At 44.8% G+C, this 16479-nt stretch overlaps 1 long non-coding RNA gene across 1 annotated transcript in view; it reads left to right on the plus strand.

Moving 5' to 3' along the window:
* The first annotated feature begins 14824 nt into the window (after nucleotides 1-14824).
* The window catches only part of LOC132394233 (uncharacterized), a 112697-nt gene continuing 111042 nt past the window's right edge, over nucleotides 14825-16479 (plus strand). Inside the window, exon 1 of the long non-coding RNA XR_009512226.1 lies at nucleotides 14825-15327. This is a non-coding gene — a long non-coding RNA (uncharacterized LOC132394233). The remainder of the gene's footprint in view (nucleotides 15328-16479) is intronic.

The following is a 16479-nucleotide window of genomic DNA, read 5'->3' on the forward strand; positions in this document are numbered from 1 at the left end:
ACGAGATAAGAACCCAAGATATTACAGGAAAGATACAAATATGGAGATATGATTGGCTGATCGGCAGGGGGGCAAAGAGTTGGAATAAAAGGGGGTCTTTTCTCGTGGGCTACAGGGGGAAATATTGGGACAGATTCTTTTTATGCCATATGTCAATGATTTGGGTGATACAATTGATGGCTTTGTGGCCAAGTTTGCAGATGATGCAAAGATAGGTGGAGGGGCAGGTAGTGTTGAGCAAGCAGGGAGGCTGCAGAAGAACAGATTAGGAGACTGGGCAAAGAAGTGTCAGATGCATTACAGTGTTGGGAAGTGTAAAGTCATGCACTTCGGTGGAAGGAATAAAATGCAGACTATTTTCTAAACAGGAAGAAAATTCTAAAATCAAAGGTGCAAAGGACTTGAGAGTCCTTGTGCAGAATTCCCTAAAGGTTAACTTGCAGGTTGAGTTGGTGGTGAGGAAAGCAAATGCAATGTTAGCATTCATTTCAAGAGGCCTAGAATATAAAAAGAAGGATATGCTGATGTTGGAGAGGGTTAAAGGAGGCTCACAAAAATGATTTTGGGAATGGGCAGGTTATCGTATGAGGAGTATTTGATGGCTCTGGTCCTGTACTCTCTGGAATTTAGATGTGGAGAAGATGCTTCCTATAATGGAGATGACTAGGACCAGAAAGTATAGCCTCAGAATAGAGGGATGTCAATTTAAAATGGAGATAAGGAGGAATTTCTTTAGCCAGCATGTGGTGAATCTGTGGAATTCATAGCTGTTGCTGACTGTGAAGGCCCAGTCTTATTAAGGGTATATTTAAGGCAGAAGTTGATAGGTCTTAATTAGTCAGGGTGTGAAATGTTACAGGGAGAAGGCAGGAGAACGTTGGTAAGAGGGATAATGAATCAGCCATGACAAAATGGCAGTGTACAGTAGATGGGCCAAATGGCCTAATTTTTCTCCTATCTCTTATGGGGTTATGGACCTGATCCTGGCACCTAGGAGACACCATACCATCCTTGTGTCTCCTTTACATCTGCAGAATATCTGCCTGCTCCTCTAACTATGGATTCCCCATCACTATTGGATTTTTCTTCATCGTTGCCCTTTCCTTCTGAGCCGCAGAACCAGAGTCCCAGTCACAGTGGCTTCCCTCTGTAGGCCTTTCTCCCACAATAGTATTCAAAGTGGTGTACTTATTGTTGAGGGGAAGAGCCACAGGTGTACTCTGCACTGATTGCCTATTACCTTTCTCTCTCCTGACAGTCACCAAGGTACCTGCCGTCTGCAATTCAGGGGTGACTACTTCCTATAGCTCCTATCTATCACCTCCTCATTCTACTGTATGAGCTGAAGGTCATTATGCTGCAGCTTTAGTTTCTTAACACTGTCTCTTAGGAACTGCAGCTCAAAACACTTCATTGAGATATAGTATCAGGGTGACTGGAGATTTCCTAGAGTTCCCACATCTCTCACAAAGAACACACAACTAACACTTGACCCATTCTCACCGTACTAGCTATGTACTAATAGACAAAGAGAGAGAAGTGAAACAAATTACCTTGGCCTTGCCCCCTTCTTGCCAAAGCCTAACCACTCTAATATTGTCAACTCCAGCATTGGTACTCTGCTTACACTTCTCTTCTTTTTATTGGCCTTTGCCAGGTACCTAATAAATTGCTATAATTACAGTCCGCTGGAAAATTCTGAAAGGCCCAGAGGTCTTTTTAAAGCTTGCGTTGCCTCAGCCAAACAAGCATGTGATAATTGCAGCCTGCTGATAAAAGACCAGGCATGTAATTTAAATCTACATGCCTTCAAACCTTTTATTTATCATGAAAGATCTAAGTTGTACAAGTGTCAAAATCTTACATTCCAAATGAAATTTTAATTTCCCATCTGAAGGTATGTGAATCTGAATTCAGTTGTTTAGTTGAGCTGCTGCCTCACAGCACCACAGACCCAGGTTGAATCCTGAGCATGGGTGCTCTTTGCACACTTTACGTGTTCTCCCTATGAGTGCAGGACCCATTGATTGCAGGTTCATAGTTTGATTAGCTGTTCTAAATTACCCTCCTAGTGAGTAGTGAAGGAGTTGGCTGTTAATGACAATTTTGGGGGGGGGTGGGTGAGATATGTGGGTAGGGAGAAAAGAGTGATTAACATGGATGTAATGTAGGATTAATATCATGATCTTCTGAAGGACTTGGCAGACTTAACTCTCAAGCGTGAGGGTACAGTGCCCTTAAGTGGACAAAGGTACATTGCTATGGCTGAAAGAGAGGGAGTCCAAGCCAGACTGAAACCCCGGGGAATGGAACTCCCTCCACTCAGCATCTTGTTAGCAAATATCTTGTGACTAGAGAACAAGATTGAGAGCCCAAGGACAAGTTTGTCACATCAAAGGATAATGAAGAGTTACTGTGTTCTGTGCTTCATAGAGACATGACTCACTCTGGACACATCAGCACACTGGATGGACTGGACTAAATATTTGGAGAAGGTAAAAGGCAAGGATTTGTGTTTCATGTTACACACTTTGTGATGCTCAGACATAGCAGTTTTGTCGTATTTTTGTTCTCCCAACCTGGAATGTCTAATGATTAAATGCCAACTGTTCTACTTACCATGAGAGTTCTCCTCCGTGTTCCTGTGGACAGTTTACGTACTGCCAAAAGCTGATGATAAGCAGACACATAGATAGCCTGCCCTAATATTTTTCAAATCAGTGTCAACAACTTCAATCAGGTTTTGTTTTGAGAAAATCCTGCCTAATTATCATCAACATATCACCTGAAGCACCAGGAATCCCAACACTTTCAACTACAGTACCCTACAATTAGGAATGCCTAGACTGCATTTTGGGAAATTTGATCACTTAGCCTTCCTGTACCCAGGCAGAGGCTAAAGAGCAAGGCTCCGGGAATTAGGACAACAGAGAGGTGGTTGCAGAAGGCAGAGGCATGGCTATGGGATTCCTTCGTGTCTGTGGACTGGGTCATGTTCAAGGACTCATCAGAGGGTCTGAATGAATGCACCATAGTTGTCACAGACTTTACAAAAACAGTCATAGACAAGTGTGTCTCCAAATGTCATTCAGAGTCTTCCCCAAACAGAAATCCTGGATGAACCATCAATCCACAATCTGTTGAGGGCCAAGTCAGTGGGATTTAGATCTGGTGAACAACAGATTCAGGTAAATCTCCGGGAAGCCACCTTAAGTGCAAAATGGCAATTTTGGACTAAGCATGAATCACCGAAAGATGCTTGACAGCTGTGGCAGGGCAAGAAGGCCAGCATCTCCTATAGAGTGACATCAGGATGTTCTTTATTAACTACTACTCAGCATTTATCCCCACAAAAATATTCAATAACCTTCAAGACCCAGGCCTCAATGTCTCCTTGTGCAACTGTACCCTCGACTTCCTCATTTGCAGACCCCAATCTGTTCAGATTGACAACAACATCTTCTCCACAATCTCCAACAGAATAGGTGCACCACAAGACTGTGTGCTTGGACCCTGCCACTACTTGCTTTACACTTATGATTGTGTGGCTAAACACAGCTCCGATGCCATATTTCAGTTTGTTGATGGCACCTCTGTCTGGGCTGAATCAAAGGTGGTGACAAATCAGCAAGTAGAAGGGAGACTGAAAATCCACCACAACCACCTCTCACTCAATGTTAGGAGGAGCAAGGAGGAGGAAACCAAGGGTCCGTAAACCAGTCCTCATCGGGGGATCCGAGGTGGGGGGGCCAGCGACTTTCAATTCCTCAGTGGTATCATTTCAACGGATCTGTCCTGGGTCCAGCAGAGAAGTGTCATTATAAAGAAAGCATGGCAGCGTCCTTCTTAGATGTTAGTGAAGATTCAACATGTATTCGAAAACTTTGACAAACTTCTATAGATATGTGCTGGAGAGTATGTTGACTGGTTGCATCATAGTCTGGTATGGAAAAACCAGTGTCCTTGAATGAAAAGGTAAGAGATATGGCCTAGTCCATCACGGGTGAAGTCCTCCCACCATTGAGCACATCTACATGGAACGCTGTTGCAGGAAATTATAACCCAGGTTAATTAAACCAAAAGATGTAAAGTTAGTAAGCTCCTCCTGGGGAGGGATGAAAATGAGTTTTACCAAATGTTTAATAAAAAGAGAACTTGGGAAAAAAAGCTATGCAAACTATTAAACTAAAGATATAAACTGTTAAAGGTGGAATTAGCGTTGAGTATCTCTATGTTTGTAAACTGTAGGGTGAAACCCCTGGAGGAGAGATGATAGCGATAAAAGGTTATTGAAGCTAAGGCCATAACAAGCAGCAGCTGTAATGAGACAGTATCGGCAGAGACAATGTCCAAGCTCTCTACCGTGTAACTGGGAATTAGTTCTGTTAAATCATACCAAGAGATTTGGTGAGTTAAAACACTTTTACTATCCCGAGTGTATAATTTGTGTGTGAAATATGTTCAGTAGTGTTGTAATGGAGAAGTTTCTGGAAATGACAATGTATTATTGAGTTATTTTGAAATAAATAGAATATGTATAAGAACTTATGGATTGTAATCCTGTTGTATACAGTTCAGGACTTTTTTTTGTGTAAAGTTTTGTGAATCGACTTTCCACGGATGATCAAATCATCCAACAAATCAAGAAGCACGATGGCGAGCGACCCAAGATTGAAGAACCAACACAGGAACAAAATGTTTCATGATGTAGAGGATTTAATATGGTTGGATGTATAAGTTTACTTTTCACTCGATAGATCTGAACCTGACTTTCAGGAAGAATTGATTATTTTTGCAAAGACTTTGATAAGTTATTGAATTAGATTTACCTTGTTTAAAAGTTGTGATGTTGGAAAACTTGTGAAAGGAATTAAGCTGTACAGATATATTTTTGGTGTTAAATTTGAACTTGTAGACATACTGACTTGAACTGAAACTGAAGGTAACTATAATATTTAAGAATAGTAATTCAATTAATTTTCTAACTAACAAGGGATAAATAGTAAGGCAGTTGTTAATCTGAAAGGCTTTAAATATGGAATAACACTAGATCTAATTAGTTAGAGCAATTGGAGTAACAATCTAATAAATCTCACTGATTCTAACTACACAGGAATTTGATTTTCATTTAAGATTTGGAATCTAAACAGTATGTTGGAATTTTAAATTGTTCTTTCTCATGTAAATATTTTGTGTATATAAATAGTTAGTTTAAAACTTTTATAAACAAACTTGCCTCCAGAAGTGTGCGTTGTCTGTTCACTGCCTCCTTTCAATACTTAGTGCTTCTGATAGCCCACTAGCACCTATGTATTTTGGTTTCCTCATAATAAGTATGACAACTGGTCACACGAGATAGGACAAGTGCTATACTGGTGTTATCAAGGGAGTACGTATCATCAAGGACCCCCACCATCATCAGGAAGAATCAGAGTCAGGTCTAATATCACCGGCAAATGTAATGAAATTTGTTAATTTTGAGGCAGCAGTACAATGCAATACGTGATAAGTATAAAAAACAGAATTTCTGTAAGTATATTAAATAAGTATTGTAAAAACAGAAATGTAAAAAAAATGTTCATAGATTCAATGAATCGGATGGCATAGGAGAAGTAACTGTTGCTGAATCACTGAGTGTGTGCTTTCCAGCTTCTGTACCTCCCTCATGGCAGTAACAATGAGAAGAGGGCATCTCCTGGGTAGTGGGGATCCTTAATGGTGGATGCCACCTTTTTGAAGCACTGCTCCTCAAAGATGTCTTGGATACTATGGAGGCCAATAACCATGATGGAGCTGACTAATTTTACAACTCTCTGCAGCTTACTATGATCCTGTGCAGTAGCCTCCACCCCCCATACCGGACAGTAATGCAGTTGTTACAAGAGCTTCAAGACCCACAGCACCAGGTTCAGGAACAGGTAATAACTCTCAACCGTCCGGATCCTGAACTCTGATCTGTTCTCAAAACTCACTTTCAAGGACTCTTCATCTCATGTTCTTGATATTTATTTATTACTGTTTTTTGTATCTTTTTGTATTTGCGCAGTTTGTTGTTTTTTTGCACATTGGTTGCTTATCCGTCCTGTAGGGGGTGGCCTTTCATTGAGTCTATTGTGCTTTATTGATTTTATTTACTGTGAATGCCTGCAAGAAAATGAATCTTAGGGCTGTATGTGGTGAGATTTATGTACTTTGATAATAAATTTACTTTGAACTTTGAAAAAGAGAGCATATTAATGATGTAGCATTCATGGATTCATGAACCATTCAGGAATCTGATCATGGAGGGGAAGAAACTGTTCCTAAGACGTTGAGTGTGTGCCTTTAGGCTCCTGAGCCTCCTCAGAGATGGTAGTAATGAGATGAGTGCATGTCGCAGATGGTGAGGGTCCTCCACGATGAATGGCAGCCTTCTTGATGCTTTGCCTTCTGAAGATACCCTCGCTGGTGAGGAGGCTGGTTTCAGTGCTGAAGCTGGCTGAATTTAAAATCCTCTGCAGCTTTTCTGATCCTGTGCATTGGTGTCTTTTATCAGAGGGTGAAGGAACCAGTTGGAATGCTCTCCACAGTACATGTTGCTGGAGTCTTTGGTGACATACTGTAGAAGCGACGAAAAAGTCGCCATGAGTATAATTCTAATGTACGCTTTATTAACCCATCTACAAATGGTGATGTATATATACCCGAAAAAACCCAACCCCAAAACGTAATAACATACAGCATAACACATAACACACATGGCAAACTTAATCCTTGGTGAATTCTGCCTAATGAAATGAAGGAGTCCCTACACATGTGCCCCCAGAATTCACCCTAGCAGACACAGTCAAAAGAGCAGGGCCTGCAAAACTTGGCCAAGCCTACTCCTGCCTTCACAGGCAGGAAGAACAGTCGATGTCAGAAGGTCTGGAGCTGGGAGGCTGGCCCCTCCATGGGTGTGTGTCACTTCCACTGGAGAGTCCAGGTCCAAATGGGCAAGCTTGAGACAATCCACAGAAACACTGTCCAGGATTCCTCTAAAGTCCTGTGTAAAAAACTCATCCCTTGTTCCCAACACGTGGAATAGGCTGTCATAAGGGTCTGCAGGAGACCCTGATGTCCATCTTGATGTACAAACACATATTGCACCGCCCGCAGGCCCGGCTACGGGTGAGACCGCGGCAGGCCATGCAGCGTCGTTGGCACTGGAGCGAAAGTTTTGGCACTGTCCATAACACCCGACCGCTGCTGTGAAGCGGACCAACGGACTGTGGGTGTTGGGAGAAACTCTCCCTGCACCCGCAGGGTTGCCCGAAAACGAGCTCTGCAGAAGAGAACTGATGGTCCTCAGGCCCAACATGACCCACGGCAGTCTGTCCACACAACAACCGTCACTGAGGCACACACGGAGAGCGGCTTCCATTGAACGGTGGAACTGCTCACACAGACCATTGGCCTGAGGGTGATAAGCTCTGGTCCAGTGCAGTTTGACCCCAGATCATGGGCAATAGCACACCAAAACTCAGATGAAAGCTGAGTCCCTCTGTCTGAAGTGATAACCGACGGGATGCCAAATCAAGCGATCCACGAGCTAACAAACAATTGCGCCAGCTCCGCAGCGACAACGTGTAGTCCTATGAATGATGGCGAGGAGGTGGGTACACCCAGGGGACGGGGACGATGAGGCAACCAAATCCTCACTCACGTGGTCAAAACACCACCCAGGAACTGCGAACGGAGCCAAAGGAGCCTTGGCATTTCGATGCACCTTCACGTGTTAACTCGCCAAACAAGTACTAGCTCAGTTCCTGACGTCCTTCTTAAGTCCGTGCCACACAAACCTTTCTGTCACCAGTTGCTGTGATATCCTCCGGCTCGGGTGAGAAAGCCTGTGGACCGCATTGAGAAAGTGCTGCCACCAGCTTGCTGGCACAACCAGCCTGGGTCACCCCTTTGACACATCACACAGTTGTGAAACGTCCACCAGTTCCAACTCTGTGTCTGCCGAACGCAGCGCCTGCACGCTGGGTCTGAAACCTGGTCTGCCGCCATTGGAGTGTAGTCCACGCCCAATGGACTGCACCAGTGAAGGACCAGAAATACAGTCAGCCAGGAGGTTACGTTATCCTGCAACGTGCTGGATGTCCGTGGTGAACTCTGGAAAGATGGCGCTGCTGTCGAGCAGACCGAGGTTCAGAGACCTTAGCTTCTCATCCACAAAAGTTGTATCTGAAGAACCCTTTAGGAGAAAAGGAAAATGCCGCACTGCCAAGTACAGGCTGAGACCCTCAGGGTGGAACGTGCTGTACTTGCCCTCATTAGGGCAAAGCTGATGGCTGAAAAAGGCGAGAGGCTGCCCTACACCGTTGACAAGCTGCTCTTGCAGCATGCCGACCGTGCAATCTGATGCACCCGAGTTGAGAGCAATCTGCGTTTCTGGAAGGGGTTACACCAGCAGTGTTGCATTAGACAATGCCTGCCCAGTGTCTGAGAATACCTTGGACCAGTACTCTGTCCAGTCCACAATGTGCTTGGCAGCTTTGCCCCCTAAGGGCCTTGTAGAGGGGGTGCATGAGCTGAGCCACTTTGGGGACCAACCGATGATAAAAGTTTGCTGTGCCCAAAAACTCCTGCAGGGCCTTAATGGTAACTGGCCGAGGGAAACTCTTAATGGCCTCAACTTTAACCGCCAGGGAACTGCCCCCACTGGATTGACATGGTGTCCGAGGAAATTGACCACAGACAGTCCAAACTGGTTGACGATAAGCCCGAGCTGACTAAGGCATTTGCAAAAGGTTCTCAAGTGTAAGAGATGTTCATCCGTAGCAGGAATGGCAAATCCCTGAGATCACTGTCCACGAGGCGCTGAAAGGTCTGGGCTGCGTTCTTCGGCTCGAAGGAACTCAAACAAACCAAATGGTGTAATAACAGCGGTGTTAGGAATGTCACTTGGGTGGACAGGGACCTAGTCAGACCACGATTGAAGTCCACCTTCGAGAAAATAATTTTCCCTACCAGCCGGGCAGAGAAATCCTGGATGTGTGGGATCAGGTATCAGTCAGGGGTTGCGGCATTGTTGAGGTGGTGGGAATTGGGAATCACCACATGGATGCTACCTGCCCCCCCCCCCCCACCCAGTTTTCGTATGATGTGGAGAGGGGAAGCCCATGGATTGTGGAATGCCTGATGATGCCCAGGCACTCCATGATGTCAGACTTTGCCTTCTTGATGATGGCTCGCTCCTCTGGGTTGGGGTGCCTGGTGTGGGCGTGGGTAGGATGGTGGGTAGGATGTGGTCCTCCACCCCATGTTTAACGGTGGAGGAAGAGAAGGTGGGCGTGGTCAGGTCAGGTCCGGGAACTCAGTGAGACATTGGTGGAAATCACTGGAGACAGAAATGGAGCTGGACAACTTTGAAGTGCCAGTGGCACTGAGTGTGCCGCAGAGGGAATCGAAAGTCTCTGTGTTGATGAGGTGTTGATTCTGGACATCAACAAATAAGCTGTTGGCACAGAGGGAGTTGGCGTCCAGCAGGGGTGTAGACACCACCGCCAACACAAAATTCCAGCAGAACCTCTGCCCGCTGAAGCACAACACCATCTCACACTTACCAGAAGTCCAGATGGTACCACCATTCACAGCCTCGAGAGACGGTCCATATTCCCCAGATCGTATGTCCAATTTAGACATAGGCAGGATGCTCACATGAACACTTGTGTCACAGAGGAAATGGTGCCCAGAAACAGAGTCAGTAACAGACAACAACTTCCTGACCTGCTGATGCTCATAGCAGCCGTTCCATTTTCCCAACTCCTGGAATCCGCAGCGTGGGCGACATTTCTTAGCTCTCAGCCCAACCTTCGTGTGATAGAAACTCCTTCGTGTGAAGGAGACTGTCGTTGCGCCGTGGCAATGGTCTCATGTTCTGGTGGTGGCGAGGCGGTGAGGTCCTCCAGCCGCATGGTCACACAGGCTCTCTTGGTGACGGAAAGCGCCTTGTCAGCCTCTCTCGCTAGAGCTCGGAGGTCTCTGAGGGGAGAGCCAGCCAGGGCTGACAACACCTCGCCTGGTAGTTGTTGCAGGGAAAGCTCAAGATGAAACACAGCAGATGTCTGCCAAGGGGGACAACATGTGGTCCATCAACTCTGACAGCTTAGTCGCCTAAGCTGGACAGTGAGAGGAGCTGACGTGCAGGCTCAGACTCAGAAAGTTCAGAAGTCTCTAGTAGGAGATGCTTAAGAGTCTTGTACCTGCCAATAGAGCTGCTGGCTTGCCTTCTTCATAATTGCGTAAATACGTTGTGCCCAGGATAGATCTTCAGAGATGTTGACACCCAGCAACCTGGGTCTGCTCTCCCTTTCTACTGCTGAGTCCTCGATGAGAACTGCTGTGTATATCTCACTGCAGTACGTCTCCTCGATACCACCTGAGATTCTGCAAACAGCCCCTGTGTCATTGGAAATTCATAGATGCTGCTTGAGAGTAGAGGCGCAGATCAGTGGGAGAATTATGCACCTTTGGGGAGTGCTTCTGTTGATTGTCGTCGAGGAAATGTTAGAACTGATTTGAATTCACTGTGTTCTCCTGATGAGGTAGTCAAAATTTCAGATGCCGAGGAAGGTACAGAGGGCAAAATGTTGAAGCTTGTTGATTAGTATTGAAGAGATGATGGTGTTGAATGCTGCTGTAATAGCCCGATGTGGGCATTGCTGTTATTTAGTTGCTCCAAGGCTGAGTGGGGAGCCAGTGAGATTGCATCCACTGTAGACCTATTGTGGCAGTAGGCAAATAGCAGTGGGTTCAGGGCCTTGCTCAGGCAGGGGTTAATTTTAGCCATGCCCAAAATCTCAAAACATTTCATTACGGTGGATGTGAGTGCTACTGGAATATTGTCATTGCTGCAGCTCACCTGGTGTTTCTGATGCTCTTTTGAAACAGATGGGGACCTCTGACTGCAGCAGTGAGTAGCTGGAGATGTCTTTGAACACTCCAGCCAGTTGGTTGGCACAGGTTTACAGTGTCTTGCCAGGTACACCACTGGGGCCTGACATCTTGCGAAGGTTCAGCCTTTAAGACAGAGATCACAAATACTGCAGGGATTTACCACAGGTGTCATTTTATTCCTAGATTTCCAGCATCTGCAGGTTTTCTCTTGTTTGTGTAGTTCTATTTTCCCTTTCAGAGCAGCATAGAAGGCATTGAGCTCATCGGGCAGTGATGCGTCACAATGATTTATAACATTACGTTTTGCCTTGTTGGATGTAATGGCCTGAAAATCCATCCAGAGTTGACGTGCATCCAAGTTTGACTCCAATTTCATTCAAAATTTTTTTTTGTTCTTAAGATAGCCTTTCGTAGTTCATACCTGGACTGGATCAGCAGTCTTGCACGTCACAGATCTAGTCCTCAGCAGACTGCAAATCTCTTCGTTCATCATGATTTTTCATTTGAAAATGTCCAGTATGTTCTCATAGGCACACGTTTATCCTCACAGATCTTGATGAAGTTGGTGACAACTGTAGCATATTAATTCAGATTTGAAAATGGATCCCTGATTATTGTCTAGTCCACCAATTCAAAGCAGTTCTGTGAATGTCCCTCTGCTGCGGTCCTTGCCACTGGTACTGCGGTCCTCAGTCTCTGTCTGTAACAGAGGAGGAGACGTACAGGCAGGTGATGGGATTTGCCGAAGTGTGGGCATGGGGTGGCATTGCGCAAGTTCTTGATCGTAGTGCAACAGTGGTCAATTGTGTGGGCCTCTCATTGCATAAGTGACATGTCGGTGGTAGTTGGTGAGAGATTTTATCAAGCTGGCCTGGTTGAAGTCCCTCACAATGACCGAGAAAACATCAGGTTGCTCTGTCTTGTAACTGTTGGTTACAATGCTCAGGTCCTCCAGTGTGGGCCTGGTGTTGGCCAGGGGTGGACAGCACACTCCAACCAGGATGACAGCGAAAAACTCCCTCAGCAAACAGACTGGACAACAATATATTTCATGTCGGGGGAAGAGTGCTGAACAGATCCGCCATGCCTGTACCTCGATGAGTCAATCATGAAGCAAATGCAATCGACTCTGACTTTACCCGATGCCCCTGCCAGACCATATGGTGGAGGATGAAGCTCTTGGTCCAGAATGCTGGAGGTGAGCCATGCCTCTGTGAAGCTCAGTACACAGCAGTTAATAATGTCCCTCAGGTACTGCAGTCTTTCTCTGAGGTTTTCAATCCATTGACTACACTCACTCAAAAGATGGTGCGGGTGAGGGCCTCAGGGTCCCGCTTTTCAGTCCAGCCTAGCCCCCATGCTTTCTTAAATGGAAACAGCATGTTACTTGGGTGTCTGCAGTCTAGTATCTGCTGATTTGAAGATTGATAGATATTTTTAAATGTTTTGAAACAATGTCACTTCCTAAAGTACCTGTGACTGTGACTGGCCCAAATGGGAATATCTGATGATTCCCTTTGGAGATGCACATAAAATATTGTCGTTGTCCAGCACCATCTTACTAATGATAAGACCATTAGACCATAAGATATAGGGGCAGAAGTAGGCCATTTGGCCCATCGGCTCTGCTCATGACTGATGTATTTTTCCTCTCAGCCCTAATCTTCCGCTTTCTCCCTGTATCCCTTCAACCTCTGCCTTAAATATGCATAAAGACTTGGCCCCCACAGCTGCCTATGGCAATGAATCCCACAGATTCACCACTTTGTGAAACTCCTTTGAACTCTCTCCAATGGTAGCATGTCCTTTCTAAGATCAGGGGCCCAAAACTGCTCATACTATTCTAAGTGAGGCTTCACTAATGCTTTATAAAGCGTCCACATCACATCCTTGCTTTTATATTCTAGTCCTCTTGAAACTAATGCAAATATCACATTTGTCTTCCTCACCACAGATTCAACATGCAAATTAATTTTTAAAGAATCCTGCACAAGGCCTGTCAAAACCCTTTGCACCTCAGATTTTGGAATTTTCTCTCCATTTAGAAAATAGTCTACCCTTTTATTTCTTCTACCAAAGTGAATGACCGTATATTTCCTGACACTGTATTCCATCTGCCATTTCTTTGTCCATTCTCCTAATCTGTCTAAGTCCCTCTATATCATCTCTACTTCCTCAAAACTACCTTCCCCTCCACCTATCTTCATATCATCTGCAAACTTTGCAACAAAACCATCAATTCCATTATCCAAATCATTGACATATAACGTAAAAAGAAGCGATCCCAACACAGACCCCTGAGGAACACCACTAGTTACCGGCAGCCAACCAGAAAAGGCTCCCTTTATTCCCACTCTTTGCCTCCTATCAATCAGCCACTGGTCTATCCATGCTCGTGTCTTCCCCTGTGCCCCAGCTTCTGCAAGCTCTCACACTGGTTCAATGGTCCCTTCAAGATTACCCATTGCATCAACCCAGTCACTTATCGTCTCCAGCTGCCACTGTCCCTCAGCAACACATCTACCTTTCACATGTTCTGCCTCAAGCTCATTGTCCATGGACCTGAGCCTGCACCTCCAGATCATAGGATGGCGGGAGGTGATCCAGTGTACACAGTTTGCTGGTTTATGGATTCATGTTGCTTTGAATGGCGTGTGCAGTACCTGGTCGAATGGAGAAGGTACGTCTTGGTGCCATATGGTTATATTTTAGATCCATCACTCAATGCTGAGTTCCACTGGACCCATCAGGATTGTCCAGGGCTGTGGTGGTTGTCCTGACATGCCTGTCTCTGCTGACACTTCCCAGGAGTCACCTGCCACTTGTTCCAGACTCACCATCTGCAGCCTATTTAGATCCAGTTCAACCCATAGAAACATTCAAGGTTTGAAAGTCTTGGTTCACCTGAAGAAGAATGCTATGCCTCAGTTCCTCAAAGCATGACTATTTCCTTATAGTCCAAGGGAAGAGATTGAAGAAGAGCTGCTGGAAGCTTTTGTCAGTGAACAGGCTGAGTTTGCTGACTGGGCTACACTGATTGTTTTTATAGAGAAGACAATGTTAGAACACAAGAAAAGGTTTGAAGAGGAGGCAAAGATAGATAGAAACACCTGACTAACACTTTTATCTGTCACATGTCCATTGAAACATACAGTGAAATGTGTTGCTTGTGTCAAATCAAATCAGCAAGGATTGTACTGGACAGTCAACTCTCTGGCGCCAACAAAGTACACCCACAACTTACTAACCCTAACCATTCATCTTTGCAATCTGGGAGGAAACCAGAGCACTTGGAGGAAACCCAGCTTGTCACGTGGAGAATGTACAAATTCCTTACAGACACCAGTGGGAATTGAACCCTGATTTTATGACTGGCATTGGAAAGCGTTGCACTAACCGCTACACTACCAGGCTGCCCTACAAAGGTTCAGAGGAATCCACAACTATTACTACCCTTGAACTTTTAAAACAGACTCTCATTTAAGAAAGAGTCAACTAGGAGCATTTTCCAAAGGACCATGGGTATGTTTATCTCTGGTCTAACATCTGTTAAAGGCCACCTGCATGACATTATCCCATCTAGAAAGACAGAACGGAACGTAAAGGGAATTTAGATGATTTATTTCTTGATTCAGAAAGAAGGATTTTGGTTGAAGAAAAACTTTGCTGCAACAGGACTAATCTGCCTCGGTTCTCTTATCTTGTATCAAACAGGTTAATAGAATCTGGTGATCTGAGACGGACAAGCCATTGGAGTACGTGATATCATAAGAATCTGGCAGCAGCTCCTTCCAATCCATGGCTCAGTCAAACAAATTATGCTAATGGTAATGGTCAAATTACAAAGTTCAAAGTACATTTATCATCAAAGTATGTGTTGCGTATACAAAATTGAGATACATCTTACAGACAGCCACTAAACAAGGAAACACGAGAATAAAGCCTCTGAACTGGCTCCATGGCTGTATCCTGCAGCCATTGACACTTGTCTCAGTGCTGAACTTGAGTGTTCAAAGTGGACTGAAGGAGTTCCTATGTCCACCTACTTCTAATTCACAGGCTACAGTTTCAAAATAGAGAATGGTATTCACTCAGACTGTGGAGGTGTTGCTCTGGCTAACTTAGCTATATCCCTCAGAAGGAGTGGGGTGAAGCACATTCGCACAATTTCATATCATCCAGCCACAGACAGTATGGGAGAAAAGATCACTTGGACTGTGAAAGTGGTATGATAAAGATGGCAAGACATGAAACTAGGAGACAAACCTATACACATCAAGAAGACCAACACTTACTCTTGGGCAGGTGTGTCAGAGCACTTAAGGATTTGGTGAAACCAGAGCCATTTTAAAGCAGAGCTTCAATGTGCTTCATGACAAGAGGATTCATGATCATCATTTGTAAGTAAGTGATACTGTATTGGTGTATGATATCATGTAAGAAAAGTGGTTGTGGGGGAGGATCTGTAACAGCATTGGACCATTTGTAGTTGTGGTTTTGTTGATTATAGTTAATGCTGAAGCTTCAAGATTACATATTATACATCAGTCTTCAAATGAACCAGCTGAAGACTTGCTGCATGCCCATGTTTCATCATGTGTTCCTGAAACTGAAATAGTGAAGGAAAATTCAGCTTGAACAGAGATAATGCCGTCACTAGAGTAAAACATGCAAAGTGCTAGAGGAACTCAGCAGATCAGGCAGCGTTTGTGGTTAAGAAGGCATTCAGTGCATTGGCCTTCATCAATCATGGGATTTATTTTAAGAGCCGAGAGGTAATGTTGCAGCTATATAAGACCCTGGTCAGACCCTACTTGGGGTATTGTGCTCAATTCTGGTCGCCTCACTACAGGAAGGACGTGGAAACCATAGAAAGGGTGCGGAGGAGATTTACAAGGATGTTGCCTGGATTGGGGAGCATTCCTTATGAGAATAGGTTGAGTGAACTCGGCCTTTTCTCCTTGGAGCAATGGAGGATGAGAGGTGACCTGATAGAGGTGTAGAAGATGATGAGAGGCATTGATCGTGTGGATAGTCAGAGGCTTTTCCCCAGGATTGAAATGACTAGCATGGGAGGGCATAGTTTTAAGGTGCTTGGAAGTAGGTATAGAGGAGATGTCAGGGGTAAGTTTTTTACACAGAGAGTGGTGAGTACATGAAATGGGCTGCTGGCAGTGGTAGTGGAGGCAGAAACGATCGGGTCTTTTAAGAGACTCCTGGATGGATACGTGAAGCTTAGAAAAATGGAAGACTATGGGTAAAGCCTAAGTAGTTCTAAGTTAGGGACATATTCGACACAGCTTTATGGGCAGAAGGGCCTGTATTGTGCTGTAGGTTTTCTATTTCTATGAATTATAGCCAATGTTATTGTCAAGACCTTCATCATGACCATTCATCAAGATGCTGCCTGATCTCTGCTCTCCTCAGCATTTTGTATGTGTTATTCTGGATTTCCAGCAACTGCAGAATTCTTGTGTTTATAACATTGTAACTGCTTCATTGCAGCTGAGCTCCATTGCACGTAGGAAGGTAGATGGAAGTAGTAAACATGGGAAC

The sequence above is a fragment of the Hypanus sabinus genome, chromosome 5 (genome assembly GCF_030144855.1).
Source record: "Hypanus sabinus isolate sHypSab1 chromosome 5, sHypSab1.hap1, whole genome shotgun sequence".
Taxonomy (NCBI): Eukaryota; Metazoa; Chordata; class Chondrichthyes; order Myliobatiformes; family Dasyatidae; genus Hypanus; species Hypanus sabinus.